A 14620-nucleotide genomic window follows, 5' to 3' on the forward strand; every position below is an offset into this window, starting at 1 on the left:
CTGCCACCTTCAACGCGAAAGTAAAAGGAAGAATGTAACGTTTCGTTAGTGAGGATAAATACGCTCGAGAATAAATGAAACAGATCGCTGACCATCGAAATATGCACAGGTCAGCCGGACATCGGGAGTTGCTTCCTTGACTCTTTGCGTATCCAAAACACTTGGTCGGAAGTAAATTCATTGGCTGCGCTGCTCCGCTGGCAGAAGGTAAAGCTAAAACAAGCAGTATTACAAGTGTTGGTGCACCGCATATATCTATTGTAGCAAAAATTGCATGCGTTAGAAGATGATGACAAAACACATCAGAATTAGTAAATGGTGACATTCTGAGGTTTGTCTGTAAGAAAGCGATACATGTAAACATGCGGGACACGGATAACTTGTCGTGATAGCCAGGAAAAAATTCAGCGTGTTTAAAGGGCGATCGTTCAATTGCGATCGCAAATTCTACACCCAACGGAAATGCACAAAAATGCAAAATAGCAATGTTGACTACATAAGCAGAAATATAACTACAGCCGCCTTATTCCGCCGTGGTAGTCGTTCAAGTGTGCGCTTGATGGCCGAGAAGACCGAATATCGAGTCACAACCCCTGCATTTTTTTTCTTTCCTTTTTTTCAAATGTAGTCGTGTTATTTTATAGCTCTGCATGCTTTATCCAGCCTGGCGTCCAGTTTTTACTGAAACAAGGGCCACGGATTGTAAGGCAGCGGTGGTCCTTTCTTTATGTTTCGGCGCACGCGCCGCAGAAAACGGCGATGGAATTTTCTACACCCTACGAGAAAGCGACGCGACCGATTACGTAATCTCAGCCACTGCGCTGCGCCTCCTCGCCCTCGTCATCATTGCGGAGTCACGCGGGCATTCCCCCACACGGTCCCGGCCTTCTTCTTCGCTTCGCGCGGGAGGGCCGCGCTTGCTGACCATGTTCGAGTAAATTCGAGGCTTCTCAAGAAGGCCAAGGGGGGAAGGCACAGCTTTGGCAGCGCTAAGCTGTTTGCCGTTCCTCCTCCGCGCCTAGAAGGTTCTGCGCTGGCTATTTAAGAGCGCGCCGCGCAGCCATCGACGGTTCTGGTTCTGAGTTTGGTTTGATTCTCGCTCGGAGAAGACAGCGTAGCACGCAGGCCCCGACTGAGAAGTTGTAAAAAGATCGATGCGCTCAGTTTGCAGTTAATATTTCGCCCAGTCGCTTTTGTGAAGTGTGTCGCCTCTCTGTCTCGTGTAAATACGTTTTCTGTATCTTGTGGTATTGTTAAATAAAGTTAATTTTCGTTTCGTTACTGCAAGTTCGTCGTCCTGCGTCTCATTGTGCATTTGTGTGTGAACTACACGTCGCCTGCCTAATTGAGGAGCACTTTGGAGAGGTGCGGAAGATTTGAAGAGACAAGAAGAACCGTGACGTATACTGGCGCAGTCGACAGGATAATTGAAGAAGCGAAACTAAAAAGAACCTGACGTTTACTCGGACCATACAGGAATTTCCGGTATCCGGTTTCCGGGAGACCTTGGAGGATGAGCCGGTTGGGTGGCCGTCGATGCCAAGAAGAAATGACAACGTGCAAAGTTTACATGAATCGCATAATTCAGAAGCATATTTGAGTGTGCGAATGGCCACCGATAAAATTGGTATTGTTAACAAGACAACCCACAGCACATTCAATAAAAATGTGGCATTGCGAAAGATATGCGTAAGCTCGTCCAGAATGTCTTGACGGGCGAGCAAAACCACAGGTAAGTGTGTGCGTACAAAGATCTGAAAAGCGTTGAAGAGGACCCCCACTTTTTTGGCAACGTAATCACAAGAGATAGTCAAAGTAGCTGAGGAGTTCTATACAGATCTCTACAGTAGCCAAAATAGTCAGGACCGTAATGAGATTAGCGGTAGGGAAAAACAGTCAGACGTTCCACCAGTGACGAAGGACGAGGTCAAGAAAGCACTAGAAACTATGAAAAGGGGGAAATCAGCTGGAGAGGATCAGATAACTACAGATTTGCTGAAGGACAGGGGGGATATCGTGCTAGAAAACCTGGCCACCCTGTATAAGCAGTGCCTGGGGTCATTGACGGTACGGGAACCATGGAAGAATGCAAACATTATCCTCATTCACAAGAAAGCGGACTCTAAGGACCTTAAAAATTACAGACCAATCAGCTTACTGTCTGTTACGTATAAGGTATTTACTAAGGTAATGGCTAATAGAACCAGGACAACCTTAGACTGCAATCAAGCAAAGGATCAAGCAGGTTTTCGGAAACGGTACTCTACTATCGATCATATCCATACCATCAATCAGGTGATAGAAAAATGCTCGGAATATAACCAGCCCTTATACATAGCATTCATTGATTACGAAAAAGCATTTGACTCAGTTGAAACCTCGGCGGTGATGCAGGCATTGCGAAATCAGGGGGTAGACGAGCCATACGTGAAAGTGCTGGAAGATATATATAGCGGGCTGCACCGCAACCACAGTTCTGCATAAAGAAAGTAACAAAATTCCTATAACGAAAGGTGTTAGGCAAGGAGACACAATCTCCCCAGTACTATTCACAGCTTGTTTAGAGGAAGTATTCAGAGACTTGGAATGGGAGCAGTTAGGGATAAGGGTAGATGGAGAATACCTCAGTAATCTGCGATTTGCTGATGACATTGCCTTGCTAAGCAACTCGGCGGATGAACTGCAAATAATGATTCATGACCTAGACAGGAAAAGTAGAAAGGTAGGCTTAAAAATCAATATGCAGAAGACTGAGGTAATGTTCAACAGCCTCGGGAAGGAACAGCAGTTTACATTAGGTAGTGAAATACTGGAAGTAGTAGGCGAATATGTCTACTTAGGACATGTAGTAACCGCAGATCCGGAGCACGAAAAGGAAATAACAAGAAGAATACGATTGGGATGGAGCGCATTTGGCAAGCACTCGCAGATTATGACTAGCAGCTTACCGGTATCGCTCAAGAGGAAAGTATACAACAGTTGCATCTTGCCTGTACTCACCTATGGGGCTGAAACTTGGAGGCTAACCAAGAGAGTTCTACTTAAGTTGAGGACAACCCAGAGGGCTATGGAACGAAAAATGGTGGGGTTGACTTTAAGAGATAGAAAGCGTGCAGAGTGGGTCAGAGAAATAACTCAAGTTACCGACATTCTAGTAGAAATTAAGAAGAAATAGACATGGGCAGGACATGTAGTGCGAAGAGAGGATAACCGACGGTCGCTGAGGGTAACAAACTGGATTCCAATTGAAGGAAAGCGTAGCAGGGGGCGGCAGAAAGTTAGGTGGGCGGATGAGATTAAGAAGTTCGCTGGGGTCAAGTGGATGCAGCTAGCACAGAACCGGGTTAAGTGGAGAAATATGGGAGAGGCCTTCGCCCAGCAGTGGGTATAATCAGGCTGATGATGATGATGATGATGATAATGAATCACATGAGACAAGACTTCGACCATTTTAATACGATTCGGAAGCAAAACTGCAAAGTTCTCATTGAATACTCTTAAATTATCTCGTCCATTCAACGCTGCTGAGCCAAACTTCGAGCTTTCGCTTAGACCATAGAAGCGTGGGGATCATAGGACCACTCGCTGGGCTTATATCGTGCTGGAATCACAGGCGTGTGCAGACGTAGAATGCGTTTCGGTGCTGACTGATCGTAAAGTCTGTGGAGTGGGCGGTCGCATTTTTCTTCACGACGTGATTGTGGACATTGGCCGCTGGGGTTCAATCCATCTAAATCGGGTTTGAGCACGGTGGGACAAGCTTTTCTGTAGCATAAATCATTCTAGACTGTCTGTGAACCTCAAAGATGAAACCTGCTCTATATTACACGAAGGCGTCGAGATCATTTTGAAGAGAGAGGTCTCAGGAGGCGAGGCAGACAGGCAACGGTGACAGTGGAAGAAAACTGTAGGCAGCGGACTCTGGAGATATGTAGCGGTACGATTCAAATTTCGTGCTCGACGAAGTTGCAGATATGCGAAAAAGCTTAGCAGTAGAATAAGAAGAAACAGCGCATTTGCGATCTGCAATTCTTTTATTCAATTTTAAAGAGGCGTTTTTTCGTTGCCTTTCACATTTAGTAAAATATTTTCAGATTCAGCGCTCTTTAAGGCTCTTTTTCCTTGGGTCCTTCTAACAGAAAGCCATAATGGGGATTTTCGTTTGAATATATATATGAGCAATAGATAAAGGTCGGATGAAAGCAATGAAGAAAATTCCACATCTTCATAAATGTTTTTAGCAAGATAAACTGCTCACTACACAATCCGGACTATGCAATACTTTTAGGATTATATTTAAAAGTTTACTAGGTTGCACCTATTGCTTTTGTGCGGACATGCGAAATGACTGCGCGTTCACTGCCTAGTTTAGTTATGAGCTGGTCTGCGTTTCATTGCTTTTCCGACTTGTAAAACAATAATATACCTTCTTTACATAGCCAACTCTCATTTTCTAGGTATGAATTATTTTTATGTTGTATTTATTTTGTATTTTATTTGTTATGGTTTTGGTTTAGCTATATTTTAGTTTTGGTCTCATATTTTCGAACTGCCGCTGTCGACCTTTTCTTCTGCGCTCTGCAGAGACCTTAGGCTGGTCAAGGACTATTATGTACTCGTGTTCAAGAACATAGCACACGTTGCGGTTTGGTGCTCGTCTTAAATGGGAAAATAGTGGTCGGAGATTCTCGCGTGGACACGATACACTTATTTTAAGGCGGAATCCTTTCTTATCTCCTGAGTTTTTCTAAGAGAGTTTGAGGACGCAGCCGGTCTCAATATTTTTCAGCAGAACGTACCTGCATAAACCTGAACTCTAAAAAAGTGTTGCAACGGGGTTCTGAGCCCTTTCCAGAGAGAACAGAGCAAATTCGGTCACTCACGCACTATAGTAGTATACTATCGTCGAAGCTTACCACGACTTATTTTTAACACACTATCATGTGGCGCCGTAAACGTCGTGTTCATGAAGTTCGCTCTACAACCCACTCTCGCAGTGCGCAGTCAATATCGTCGTTTTTTCGTTTTTAAGTTCAATCTAGGCTCCTTTATTTATTTTCATTTTGAAGGTAGCGCGAAAAACGAGGACCGAGAATAAAAGGACACAACACGAGCGCTTTTTCACCACATAAATGGCTATTAGGGTGGCCAGCGACGCTGGACTGGAGAGTTGGGAGTTAAAACACGTAACAGAGCCCGTTGTAGAAGAAATGCATAATAGTAAGGAGTCCGTTGTTGAAGAAATGTGTTGTGTCCTTCAAAATGAACCAGATTCAACTCGCCCAACTTTCAACCGTACTGCTTTATTTAGCCTAGTAAATACGACATGCACATACGACCTCTCGGCCATTACAAGCGAGGTCTGCGAACTTATACTTAACCAGCCGAAGAACGAGACACAGGAAAGAAGAGGATGAGGAAGAGGAAGAGGCTGGTTAAGTGTGAACCCTTACCAACGTGCCCAGTCGTCAACCTTGTTGAATCTGCGAACTTATTTTCGAGTAAATCCACCACGCGTTATGATGGAGCACAGAAATAAAAAATATGACCATGGTTCTAGTGTCGGAACATCTACAGCAACAATCATGCTTTCGGTGTTCTCCAAGCTAGATTCTGCAGTGATTTCAAAATGATTCTAATCTTCCCACACTTAGTTGCACCTAATTATGTGAGATTGATATTTGTTGAGAAAATCCTGAGGTAATAACTCGCGTACGCGCCACTGACGTGGCAAGAATAGATCTCTAAAAATGAATGATCACTACTGATACCAAGATTGAGGGACACATATGGAATGTCCAGACGCAGAAATTTTATTGGTTATTGTAATGTTTATCTTTACTTTAGCCACCACATAAAAAATGTAATAATACATCTTTTCCTGGAAAATATTGTAGCTCTTCTTGCGGCTTCAGGTAAAGTGGCATAATATATTGAGATTCATTTTATTCTCTATACCTCCTTACCAGGACAACAGTTCGGCCAGATTGAGTTATCATTTGTTCCATAGCCAGTCTTGGGAAGAACGTGTGGTGGTTGTGGGCACCTGTGTGAAGCAAAGCGAATTAAACTAACAGCTATAAACCGTTGATGACAACTCTTCTCTAAGAAGCCAACAAGTTTTTCCTTGCACTACACAGAGATTCTCCTCCAAATATCCCCTTCACATTTCAATAAATACATAGTTATATGTTTCTGAATTTTTTTTGAAATAATTGCACTGGTTTTGTGTATAGCTTGAACGAAGATTCTACAGAGAAAACCCGCACTTGCATCATTTAAATATAAGTATTATTAATATGGGAGGACAACATGACATCAACAGCATTATGAGGACATTATGCGAATCAAATGTAACGAATGTGAAGTGCTAATAAAAGCCTGCGAATTAATAGACACTTCTGTCTTCTGGCAGCGAAACCCCACGCCTATGTCAATAAGACGTCATAAACACGAAGATTTTTAAAATCTGCTTGTTTAGATGGAGGATATATGTGTAGAAGTAATGCATGTATTGCGCAAGAAGGAAAAACATGTTTCGAGCATAAGCTTTACTGGCACACAATTTCCCAATTAATTCAACGGCGCAAGGTAGGAACTGCGTCCATGCCATCTTCACATGCGCCGCGAGCTTAGTACTTTGGCTAGCCGCCCGCGGAGCCGCGAGTAACGTCACCTGCACATGCACAAGCTTGCAGTTGCGTCGTACGCTCCTCCTCCGAATATACTGCGGTTGATATTTGTGCTCTCACCGCAACATACCCGCTGCTTAGGGAAGGTATATAAGCTGCACATTCATAACCTCATTCTAGCCCCAGATGGCACGGTGACTGGGTAGCACGGTGACTGGGCCGTCAATGTCTGCATTCTATCTCAAGCGTCAGGCTGGAACGAACAATATTTCCAACGTAACCGGGCACGAAGCCTACCTCAATATACCTAGTACGAATTGTTGTCTTTGGCGTTTCTAGGCGAGATCCCTCACAGCTAGTAACCCTACTGACCCATGCCCATAATGCTAACCAGGAGAGAAAAAAGGCAAAGCTGACAGCTGAGTTCTAGAGCTCATTAGCTAAAGCTAACTTGTTTGAATTGTGCTAGTTCCAAAAAAGAAATAAAACGTTAATTTTGCATTATCATCCTATTATGGTTCAATTCTATCTAGAGTTTTTGGCTGCGTAATACACTGGCTGTATTCGGGCAGAGCCAGACACTCTGGTTTCCTATCCACTTATTCCAACTGCTCAGTTTGTGCTTTAGGACAGTGACGCTTTTTGGAAAGGTTCTGAAATCATTTAGGGTAACTTCTGTTACGAGTGCAGAACTGAGAAAATGCCAGCTTAGTGCATTGAACATAATCCGTCTTGTTTTTTCTGAGCTCTATATTTTATCAAATGTGAAATACCAAACCACAGCTTAACAGCAATGTCTCTTGAGTAATTCAACATTCTCAACCTCAGTCCAGAAATATCGTACATCGGGGTTTGTAACAGCTACTTTAACGTCTTTTTATGCCTAGTGTGTCTACTCTACACATAAAAATATCTAATTTACTGAACGTAATAATGCAGTCAATAAGCACTTGTAGAACTGAAAGCTTGCGGGATGTTTCGTTTTGCAATGTGAAGTGTTTTTCAACATAGACATAACTGACGAGAAATGAAATGAAAAGTATTTCCTGCCATGCAGGCCACCTAATTATAACTGTATTTGCTGATTAGATTGAAGGTAGCTGCGATTCGAACGTGCTTAACATCATAGGCCTCTAAGTCTTATCTGCACAGCTCCTATCTGTCGTCTAATTTACGACCTAGGAGAGAATCGTGGTAAAAGAGTGCTTTCCATATATGCCGTTCTGGAGGATGATGGCGCTAGCAAACGCTCTCAAGAAGAAGTTAAGCTCAACATATTTATCCCAGCGCACTGAAGGTTGAACAGCAGTCGTCGTAGTTCAGTATGGGAGCACATAGGACGAGAAATTCTGAGGTCGTGAGTTCAGATCCTACATACGGCATGTGGTGGTTTCTCTACATTCTAGCCAGTTATCCCCACGTTTAATTATTAGTTCAATTTGATGAACATGTATATCTTATGTTTTTATGTCAGTGGCCGTTGGCTTCGTTTGAATATCCCAATGGATCCCCCTTTTTTCACACCATTTATTTTGTTGAGCAATCTTCTTAAGCTCCCGAAAATTTCACTGCCATCGCTGCTTTTGGCTTTTCTTGGCGTTACTGCCAGCATTTATCTTCATTTCTTGTTTTACCTGGTGTACTTGCTTTTTACTGTTCTTGACTCTCTGTACTGTTTTGTTGTACTGTTTTACTGTTCTTGACTCTCAAAAGCACGACATGCACTTTGTTTCAAAAAATGCCAGCGCCCTTCCAAATTAAGGCTGAAAATTCGAACCCCAAAATATTTCGCCTGTGAAGAGCACCGGGAAAATAAACTTGTCATCAACATTTATGATTTTGAAGTTATGACAAACATGATTGCAAAAGTGGAAATAAAGGACTAAATGTTTCCTGCCAATTTTTAAATCGCCTATTTATTTCCCACTCGTAATTCATTACTTGCCCTAACAAGCCGTAGGTTACTGATTGATACTGCCAAATCCCCACTCAAAGTAAGGGCTGTGTTGACAATAATATTTCCTCAACCATTTCTACTTTTTACGATATAGCAAGGAATGCTTTTAAATTGTTCTCTTATAGACACCAGCCAGATATTTTGTTCTTATTAGGGTGGTTCGATGCTCCTAAGCGTCAGACACTTCGCTTGACCTCTGCAGCCACAAATAGGCACTATGAAGCCTGCTGTACACTTCAAAAGTCGACCCACTTACGTATTCCATTGTCATCTGCACTGCACTTAAAACTTCCTCGCCATCTTTGGTCAATCTCATCATGAGCATACAAACGTGACGTTTTGCACATGTAATATAACGATGAACGTTCGTATACTCATAACTACCTCAAAGCAAAAACCTCCCTTAGGAATTAATTTTTCGAGCACCTAATATTGTATCTTCCTTCTATCTCCTAAGTAACGCATTAGTGTGCTTTCAGTGCCATTACATACAAAATATTTTGCACCAATAGTATTGCGCGTGCTGCAAATTCTAGTTCGTTTTATTTTTCTTGCCGTTCCTTCAGTCGTTGATGCAGGTACCGCCTTTTAGATGTGTCGCCCAATCCACTACGTCATTCTTGCGTAGATGACAATGTAAAACGTTCTTGTTCACAATTTCATTAGTTCCAGTTTAAATCTCCTACTGATAACATTGTTAGGCAAATGAAAAAGCAAGAGCGCATATGACTGTCATAGACTCCTATGACACCTGGATTTGACAAACAGAAAAAAGTGAAATCAAGTTTAATTGCGTGTGTGAGAAATTCATCCACAGCAATATTTCCTTTTTATTCCTGTTGCAATGAGAAATTTTTATCTTAAAAATACATCAGGAAAGCTGTTCTATCAGCGAACGTCTCCTAAGTGACAAACAAAAGCTGCCTATATTTTCGCAAATAGTTTGGTGGCATATAAAAATCGTTAATGCTGCAGCTGCATCTATTGCGACCAAAAAAGCAACAAAATACAGCAACTAAGCGCCAAATAATATTTCAAATTTGATAAACATACAATACAAGGTTTTAGGTGTTTAAATGTTAGTATTTGCTTAATTGAATGTTTCTGTCTCTAAAAGCATTGTCTTTTGCGAGCTCAGCATCGCCATCACATTAGTTTATTTTCATAATGACCCTAATATGTATGTTACCTAAGGGGTGAATTTAAAAAATGCATGTTTTTAGACCACTCGTACATGTTGATGGATACGCTATGGTAGCGATGTGGTGGTGAAGGCCGCTACAGTAAGCTGTTGCTCCGGGAAGAAATGAGCTGGAAAAGCAACTAGTACAGGCCCATGAGCGCCAAATTTGAAGAAGGTTACTATTTGGTGTGATGTGCGTAGTAGGAGTGCGTAGGTGTATAGTTCGTGTTTTTGTGCCGAATAAAAACCTCAAGAAACGAGCCAAGACTGCAAATGTGGCGACGAGTGGAAAATAAGCAAACCTGATTGTAACTTTTGAGATGATATGCTCCCGTCATACAAATATGAGGAGAGAATCTAAGGTCCTGTTTTGTAGAGCTTCGATAGCTTGTTTTAAATATTGTAGCGTGTGCAACAGCAGCCGCTAGGCGGCAGCTCATCGAGTCTCGTGCGCGGACTGGAAGAAGTGGTCTCGTGGCGTTCGAGAAGAAGCTGAAGTCGGCTGCTGTCTCTCAGTGCTCTCTCTGGACCTACTCTTCTGTGCCTTCTAGGTCAACCCCCCCTATTAAAACCAACCTTCTGGTTACGGGCCTAAACGGCTACGTGACACTGGTGGAGGTGAGGCCTTGAATTACATGTCTCGGGCCTCTCGCAGCCGCTCATCGAGTCCCAACCGGCTTCCGCTCGTGTCGACACCCGTTCATCGCTGCAGCCGTCGCCTCCGAGGTCTGGCGCCGGAATTTGCCCCTCTACCTGAACCGACGCCAGCTGATCAGCAGTTCGAGACTTCTGTAATGGCACAGGCAAGTCAGCACCAGTTGCTGCTTCAGCAGCCTCGTACGCCCCCCAGTTTCCATGGCGCTACTGGGGAAGATGTCGACGACTGGATCGACCAGTTCGAGCGAGTGGCGCAATTCAATCAGTGGAGCCCTGCTCAGAAGCTGCACAATGTGTACTTCGCCCTTGAGGACTGCGCCAAAACATGGTATGAGAATAGGGAAGCCAGTCTTCAAAGCTGGGATTCCTTTCGCCAGCAGCTGCGGGACACTTTTTCCAGCCATGACCGCCGTGATCGCGCACGCCGCCTCCTAGAAGCTCGTGTCCAACTACCAAACGAGAGCGTGGCCATGTTCGCTGAGGACGTGACGCGTCTTTGCCGACGGGCTGATCCCGACATGACGGAATCAGCGAAGTTGCGCCACCTGATGCAGGGCGTAAAAGAACCCCTCTTCGCTGGTCTGGTTCGGAGTCCACCTCAAACCGTCGCGGACTTCATCAATGAAGCTACCCTCATTGAGCGAGCCCTGCAGCAAAGATACCGGCGCACGGAGTCTGCCTGTGGTCAGCCCTTCAGCAGTGTGGCCACATTGAACGGATCCACTGACGATCACTCTCTGCGTGAGCTGATCCGCGAGGTAGTTCGCGAGGAGCTCCTCAAGTTCAACCTTGGATCGCCTAACCCGACTGCCGTGGCTGTCACCGAAGCCGTGCGGGAAGAAATACGTCAGACATTGTCCCCGCCTGAGTCACCGTCGGAGCCACGTTCTATGAACTACGCAGCGGCTCTTCGTCGGCCTGCAGTGCCTCCTGCGCAACAGCTTCGATTCGAAGCACAGCCGCCACCCACTTTGCAGCCACCGTTCTACCAACCGTCCTTCCAGCCGCCATACCAGCAGAGCCTCGTCATACAGCCGTCCGCTCCTCAGCCACTATACTACCAGCCTTCCTACCAGCCACCGCCCCAGCAGAGCCCCGTCATGCAGCCACCGGTTCGGAAGGCAGACGTCTGGCGCACTCCTCGCCAACGGCCGCTGTGCTACCACTGTGGAGAACCCGGCCACTTGTACCGTCGTTGTCCATACCGTGAGCTCGGTCTTCGGGGTTTTTCTCGGGATTCCCCGCGTCCCCGGGTCGGCGAACGCCCTCCAGAAATCGAGGAGTACCTCGCAACCCGTGCAACCCCTTCAGGCAACCGTACACAGTCTTCTCCCGCGCGCTACTCGTCACCTAGCCGCCGTGATTTTAATGATGCGCCGAGGCGCCGGTCGCCAAGCCCACACCGGGGAAACTGAAGGCGGCGACCTCAGGGGGGCAGGTTGCTGACGAACGGAACCGATATCCCGAAGACCCCCCCGTGACGACTCAGTCCGATGCTGTGACTAGGATGCCGCCGCCGCCACATGAATCCGAAACTCCCAATCAACCTCAAGCCGATCAAGTTGTTAGCGCCGACCTTTCCGTTCTCGTCGACGGACACCCAGTAACAGCTTTGGTAGACACCGGAGCAGACTTCTCAATAATAAGCAAAAATTTCGCAGATCGGCTCTCTAAGGTGAAAACTGAATGGCTGGGGCCGCAAATTCGTACTGCTGGCGGTCACCTTATGACGCCGATCGGACGATGCACTGCCCGAGTAACCATCGCCGATTCAGCCTTTGTAGCCGTTTTTGTTATCCTGCCACACTGCTGCAAGGATCTCATACTCGGCATGGACTTTTTACGTGAGCATGGGGCGATTATTAATGTTCCTCGCCGTACTGTAACGTTTTCGACGCCTGAAACGATGACCGCTGACTCAGAAAGACGCCACGCACCTTTACGCATCGTTGACGCGGATGTATTCATGCCGCCGCGTTCGTCTGCTCTCGTCGCAGTCAGGTGCGACGATCAGTCCTGTGCTGCCGGTGTTGCCGAACAGAACATAGAGCTTCTGTTACGTCATGGAGTCTGTGTTGCACGCGGTATAGTTCATCTGACTAATGGTCTAGCTCACGTACTGATTACGAACTTCGGGAACGAACGGCAACGCATCGCTAAAGGCACCACGGTAGCTTACTTTGAAGGTGTCGCAGAAGCAGCCCACGGCTGCTTTGTTCTTGAGACCAACACGTCTGCCAGCCAAACGCCCAACTTCGACCCTGATGTGAATCCCGCTCTATCACCGGCAGAGAAGGACAGACTCGTTGGGCTACTCTTTCAGTTTCAAGACTGCTTCTCATCCGCCTCCGCGGTTAAACAGACGCCCTTGACCAAGCACCGCATAATAACCGACGACCGCACCCGACCAGTCAGGCAGAACCCCTACCGAGTGTCACCGCGGGAACGCGAAGTCATTGCTCAACAGGTCGACGAGATGTTAAATGACGGTGTCATCCAGCCATCGAGGAGTCCCTGGGCTTCGCCTGTTGTCCTCGTTAAGAAGAAAGACGGAAGTTTAAGGTTCTGTGTGGACTACCGTAAGCTCAATCAGGTCACAAAAAAAGACGTCTACCCGCTGCCACGCATTGATGACTCATTAGACCGGTTGCGCCACGCGCGCTACTTTTCATCGCTTGATCTCAAGAGCGGTTACTGGCAGATCGAAGTCGATGAACGTGATCGCGAGAAGACAGCGTTTGTCACGCCCGATGGACTTTATGAATTCAAAGTCCTACCTTTCGGATTGTGCTCCGCTCCAGCGACATTTCAGCGAATGATGGACGCAGTTCTATCTGGTCTTAAATGGCAGATGTGTCTAGTCTACCTGGACGACGTTGTTGTGTTTTCACCAACGTTCGAGGAACACCTCCAACGTCTCTCCGCTGTGCTACGGGCTATCAGATCTGCCGGCCTCACGTTAAAACCACAAAAGTGTCACTTTGGCTATGAAGAGCTCATGTTCTTGGGCCACGTCGTCAGCCATCGAGGAGTTCGTCCCGATCCCGCTAAAACAGCTGCCGTCACCAAATTCCCTACTCCATGTAACAAGAAGACAGTTCGCCGTTTCTTGGGCCTCTGCGCCTATTACCGCAGATTTATTGAAAACTTTTCACGCATTGCCGCTCCGTTGACACGTCTCACCCGGGATGATGTCACCTTCACCTGGACGGACGAACAGCAAAAGGCATTCGACGAGTTACGGCACCGCTTGCAGACAACACCTGTACTTGCCCATTTCGATGCGAATGCCGAGACTCTGGTCCACACAGATGCCAGCAACGTGGGTCTAGGCGCTGTACTCGTCCAGTGGCAAGACGGTGCCGAGCGAGTTATCGCATACGCAAGCCGGACTTTGTCCCGTGCCGAATCAAACTATTCAACCACCGAAAAAGAATGTCTGGCCGTTGTATGGGCGGTGATGAAATTTCGACCCTATCTTTATGGCCGGCACTTTCGGGTTGTGAGTGACCACCACTCTCTGTGCTGGTTAACAAACTTGCGAGACCCCTCCGGACGCCTTGCACGATGGAGCTTACGGCTACAGGAGTTCGACATGACCATCGTGTATAAGTCTGGACGTCAGCACAACGACGCTGACTGCTTGTCCCGTTCACCTGTCGAGGCTGCGCGGGAAGACGAAGAACCAGACTTTCCCCTTATCGCAGCCGTCGACGCGCTCACTGTTTCGCAGCAGCAACGTAATGATCCGGGTCTCGCACCACTTATTGATTTTCTAGAAGAGCGCACTACAGAAATTCCCCGTCTCTTCGCCAGAACGCATTCGTCGTTTTGCATGCAAAACAATGTTTTATACAAAATCAACTTCGCTCCGACGGGAAGAGATTATCTCCTCGTCGTACCAGAGTCTCTTCGCGAAGAAATCTTACAGGCATGTCATGACGAGCCCACCGCGGGTCACCTGGGGTATGCTCGAACTTTGGCCCGAATTAAGAAGAGTTATTATTGGCCAAACCTTGCGGCCGCAGTACGCCATTACGTGAGAACATGCCATGATTGCCAGCGACGAAAAACACCGCCTGTGAAACCGGCCGGTTTACTACATCCTGTTCAAGTGCCAAGATACCCATTCGAACAAGTTGGCATGGATTTGTTGGGTCCTTTTCCAATTTCTGATTCCGGCAACAGGTG

This window comes from Amblyomma maculatum, chromosome 5 (assembly GCF_055883805.1).
Source record: "Amblyomma maculatum isolate TAMU_Amacu chromosome 5, ASM5588380v1, whole genome shotgun sequence".
NCBI classification, from domain to species: domain Eukaryota; kingdom Metazoa; phylum Arthropoda; class Arachnida; order Ixodida; family Ixodidae; genus Amblyomma; species Amblyomma maculatum.